Genomic DNA, 6,071 nt, shown 5'->3' with positions numbered 1-6,071 from the left:
CTGCATTTTAACATTCTCATGCAAAGAGAATTAAGGGAAAGGTAAACTCATAGTCATCTCGTAGTCATCGTCGGTAACTGATTCCAATTTACCCCAGTATGGGAAACCCAGATGCAATTTCTTTTCAAATTCACTTCATGTTGAAGATAAAAAATGGAATACATTTTCTTTCTCTTTGTATTATTATGGTACAAGATTATTCTATTCAAATCAATGTGATAAACGAGTTGGGTCAAAAGTAATCTTAGTCAGTCAGATTATACCTTAAATGTTGTGTAATGTAATGGATTTTTATCATTTAATTTGGAATTAGAAACTGACTAAAATTTAAGTAATCTACGCAGCCCTATTTTTATTTTTATTTTTTACTGTAAGATCAATGAGTTTTCATAAACCTAGAACCTTTGCTATGGCATCCCAAAAGACCATTAAAACTGAGAGCTGAACAAATGACAAGTAATGATTAATGTCAATATAAATGCATGCAAAGCAACACTATCTGAGACAAACAATATTGTATGAGTAACATGAAGATGTTGATAAGTCCAAGTCAAGTCTAATGCCTACTGGGTACAAACTTTACGAACATTAAGCTGGTTTAGACCATTACCTGTGAAAATGGGGGGGGGGAAAAATCGAAGATAACGTCAGTAGACTATGGAGTGCCGCAAGGATCGGTGTTAGGCCCTCTGCTATTCTCAATATATTTGCTGCCACTTGGTAATATTATAATAAAACATGGAATTAATTTCCACTGTTTAGCTGATGACTCTGCCGGGTCGATACCGTGGCACAACATGACAAATTTCAGCAGTAGATAGTAAGCTATGTACTGCTGAAGTTACCATGTAATGTGACCATGTAATGATCAGTGAGTGACATCATCACTTTGCGGTTTAATATCTATATCGGTTGGATTGGTTCCATATGATATAATTAAATCTAGAGTATGATTTAGACGATGAGTGGGGCCACTGACATATTGCTTGAGCCCAAAAGAGTTTAATAAATCTGTAAATACAGCCCCTAACGCATCATTTGTGTCATCTACTTGTATGTTACAATCTCTAATAATTATTGCTTTATTGAGAGAAAGTCTGCAAACTCTTTTAGAAAATCAGCATAGGGCTCTGGAGGTCTATATACAGTAGCCAAGGCTAGAGATAATAGGGATTTCTTTCTTACATCTAACTAAGACCGTAACATTTACAAGTACTTCAAACAAATTAAACCTGTGACCTGTTTTCTGGTCACAAATACAGCTGCTAGAGTTCTTACTAGCTCAAGAAAATATGATCATTCAACACCAAATTTTATCATCTCAACACTGGTTACCTATTAATTTCCGTATCAGTTACAGAGTATAACTACTGATCTATAAAGCCCTAAATGGTCTAGCTCCTGTGTATTTAATGGACCTTCTATCACCCTAAAATCCATCACGTTCTTTAATATCACTAAATTTGAGGCTTCTGGTCATTCCTAGGATATCGAAGTCCACTAAAGGAGGGAGGGCATTCTCACATTTAGCTACTAAACTCTGGAAAAGCCTTCCTCATATTGTTCGAAGCTCAGACTTGCTGTCCCAGTTTAAAACTAGATAAAGATGCATCTCTTTAGCCAAGCATTCACATAATGACTCAACGCCGGCGATATGTTATACCCTAAATTACTAGCCTACATGATTAACTAACTTTATTTTTTCTATGTGCATTTCTGAAATGCACTTTCTGTAAATATGATTTGAAACAGTATTGTGAAAAGCGTTATACAATAAATTTTAATTGAATTGTGGAGTCGCCCTCTTGTGGTGACATTCTGTTATTACACAGCGGGGGGGGGGGTTGGGGGGGGCGTCACCTCAATTTCCTCCAAAGTGCTGATCAGCATTGTCCTCTGTGTGACAAAAAACAATATGATGTAGATATGATAAAAGAACCACGTTTGCTTCTATTTTTTTATTTATCAATGATCTTCCTCTAATTTGCTCAGACCGTTGTGTCCATTTATGATACAGTGATCTACACATCTAATGTGTCTGTCTCTAAGATTCAATCATCATTGCAATCTAACTTTAATGCTATTCAACTGCTATCCAACCATCTTATAATGAATAAGAAAAAGTCATATAGCATATTGTTCAACCACCAGATCAGGTTCAATGAATCAAGATAACAATCTTTAACTCAAATTCCTAGAATTTGTACAAGTTGATTAGCTTAAATATCTGAGCCTTTGGCTTGACTTGTTTCCAATGAGTTGGTGGGCAAGACGAGGCAGGATGAGGTAACGTTAGAGCTTTAATGAGTGAATGTATGTGCTAATATATTTGCCTTTATCTCGAGGACACCCTCGAAAACGAGATGTTTCATCTCAAGGAGTTATCCTCAACAATAAATTCTATCCAGTTACAGTATGTAGCAAATGTAAATGCCAACAACAATGAAAATTTGCCCAGACAAGCAAAAAAAACGTTATCTTATTCATTGCCTTAATTCTTTATCCGAAGGATTACAAGATTAAACCATAATGAGATAAAAATTATTTGCTTCTCTGAAATGCTTACCGATGATTTGGATGCGTTTCCTCTTTTCCGTTAATCCACGTGGATGTCACTTCTTCAGCTGTCAAGCGAAATCCAAACGTGCCGCTAAAAAAAATATTGCTTCTGTTCCTGTGAATAGTCAAAATAAGAGTAAGCTACTATGACTTTTATGAAAAGTGAAGAAAAAAAAAACAGACTGAAAAAAATAATAATAATTAAAGAAATAAACAAAAATAAATTATATATATTTAGAAATAAATAAATTATTTATATTTATTTTATATATATTATTTTTTCAGTCGGTTTTCATTAAAGTCATAGTAGCCTACTCTTATTTTGACAGTTTATCACAAAATGTCAATGTCAAGTGTTTGTGTATCAAAGGAGGAAAATATATTCAATTTGTCCTCTAGAGGGAGCGCATAGCCTAATCCATTCGCATTCTAACTGTGAACAACTCTGTGAATCAAGTTTTCTACACTCTCTCTCTCTCTCTCTCTCTCTCTCTCTCTCTCTCTCTCTCTCTCTCTCTCTCTCTCTCTCTCTCTCTCTCTCTCTCTCTCTCTCTCTCTCGTCAACTGACAAACAAATCTTTGCAAGTCATAAATAATTATAAAAGTGCATTCATGTTTGCAGAAATGCGAACTATGAATATCAACAACATCTCGTTGCACGTTTACGGTAAAGGCTGCCCTCTAGTGGAAGAGGTGATAGAGATGACCCCCAGGGACCCCCACTGATATGTTCATGAAAAAAAAAATCGAACTGCGTAGGCTATTTTTTTTTTTTTTTTTTTAAGTTTATAGTCAAACTTTAAGTATCAGGTCCCATGAGGATCACCTTCTGGTGAAGATCCCTGATTTAAAACATGCACATAGGCTACATTTAATTTTAGGCTGACTAAACATTTTTATTGACTAATATATTAAGACCTTATTTGCATAGGTCACATTTTATTTATGCATACAAATTCAAAGCTAGGTTATAAATATGTCATGTGGTGTGCAGTTAAATATCTTACACATTGGACACACAGAGCATAGAACTGTTCAGAAAAACTACACTACATATTTAAAGCAGTCCCGACTTCTGGGTGACAAGTCCTCCTCTGTACAGGGCAGGCTATGTGTTTAAGCATGCTAGAGAGATTGGGTAATCCTGTAGTGACCGGTGATGGGGTCACATGTTGAAGTGTGTGTGTGTGCGTGCCCGTGTGTGTTTATGTGTGTGTGCTGAAGAGAGAGATTAGCCATGGCTGGCACTAATTAAATACTTAAGACTTAGCCATAAGCAGTGAACATGCTGACTAAAACCTCAGCAACACTATGAGACCCCAAGAAACCAGCAACACAGCTCTGAAAATCATCCCATATGAACATTGTTTTATTTGTATATGCAGATAGTTGTGTGTGTAAAAAAAATTGCAGACGAAGTATTTCCATAACTTGGTAACGTGTGTGTATATATCTTTATAAAATACAAATTTGAAATGCTAAAATATATACAAGCAAATAAATATTATAATATAAAGGAAGATTAATCAATATCTATATGTTCTGTCCAATATTTACCCAGCGCTGAGTTGCCAAATACCCCAGAAATATATATATATATATATATATATATATATATAGTGTTTTGTGGCATATAAATGTATTTTTAAATGACTAAATAAATGTATTTTTTAAATTTGTTTAAACAAAATTATACCACTGATCAAAATATTATTACACACAGTCAACCTCTCTCTTTTTTGCATTATAAAAAAAAAAATAGAATGGAATTTTCAAGGTATTAAATTCTTTGCAATCATTCATACATTCTGTCCCAAATTCAGAATGTAAATAAAACTTCTTCACAAAATGTACATGTTTATCCTTATTCTTAAAAATCCACCATATGGATAAATATCATAAAGATTTATAGCATAATATGCAAGCTGCTCTTCATACAATGAAAGTGAATGGTGACCAGTTATCAAGCTAGATATTCAAAGCAAAATTGTCTGTGAATAACAACAGTTTGTTGCTCACACAAAGCTTTTGTATGGCTTTAGGATTACCTGGAATAGTGTTAAAGTTGATAATATGACAAATTTGTTATGCTTTAGTACTTTCCGGTGCATAGTCCCCATAGAGAGCAGCACAAACGTCCCTTTTGCCATTCCAAGATGGAAAGAAAGTCTTATGGGTTTGGAATGGCATGAAGGTAAGACATGATGACAGAATATTCATTATGGGGTGTCTCTTAAAGATAAAAACACAAATGGAGACAACATGGAAACTCGCTGTGCACAGAACTGATCCAACCGTACCTAATAGCGAGGATTAATGTCTTAAACTCTCTGTTGCTACCATATGTTTATGTTCCGCTCTAATTACATTTGTCCACTGCGAGCCCTTAAGTGTGTGAATTAGATAGAACGAGAGCTATGAGTGGGACAGACAAATCAGGCACATAAATTCACACAGCCAAGCAGCGCTTACTCACAATCCTATTATGACATATAAATCTCCAGAAGATCTGGCTAGTCGTAGAGAGACACTTGGCAATGTGCAGTGGCCTTTTCCCCCTCTCGTATATGTCAAATTAGGCCATACGGCCATATAAATCTGTATTGATTTTAAGATGGCCTCCAGTACCACCTGCTCACACTGCACACAGTCTGCGTTTATGTATTTTTCACAAAAGAATAATTTGAAAGGATTATACTATTGTGTATTGTATGGAGAACTGAAATCTGACTGAACAATAATCAAATGTATTTTTAAACCATGTTCTGGTTTCAAATAACAGGAAGTAGAAATAATGTGTATCAAGTAACTTTTTGGGGGGTCTGTAAAGGTTGAAAACTCCCGTTTAGCTGCATCTCTATTTCTGAAATTGTTGTTAATAGTGATGCTGATATGCTGTCCTGATGGACTGAGTGGACTGGGTTTCCACCAGAGCCATTTTTATCAACAAGTTTCAGGGAATATGAAAATGGCATATATAGAGAGATGAATCAATTTCATTGTTGTTTCTGTTGTTTTCACAAAAATTGTTTCTGCTGACTAAAACCTAATCTCACAAAAGTCCCTCCTCATAACATTGGGAAAATGAAAGTAAAAATCTGAGTAACCTGGAAAGTTATCAGGCTCTAAACAGAAAGTCTGGTCTGAATACAAGAAACATATTCTTATAAGAAAAGCCAAACCCATACAAACATGGCTTCCAAAAGGAAGAATGTGACACTGGAGATCTTGAGAGCCACACTTCCACCTTAATTACTTTAAAGTTAGAGAAATCACTTTGAAAAACTCTACAATGTCACTCTTTGTTTGTCTAGGTAGGGGAGGGCTGCATGCTTTTTTCATATCGACATTTTAATTATTATTAAGTTGGCTTGTGAAAGCCAACTTACTGAAATAGTTATTAATTATTGTCTGTATATGTAGCTATAGCCTATGTTGCTTCATTCATCCATTCTCATTATTATTAACATTATGCCCTGCCGCCATATTTCTATTTTATTTTATTATTGTAA

This window comes from Pimephales promelas, chromosome 14 (assembly GCF_988280905.1).
Source record: "Pimephales promelas chromosome 14, fPimPro1.hap1.1, whole genome shotgun sequence".
NCBI lineage: Eukaryota > Metazoa > Chordata > Actinopteri > Cypriniformes > Leuciscidae > Pimephales > Pimephales promelas.
Note: the sequence above shows the minus strand (reverse complement) of the source record.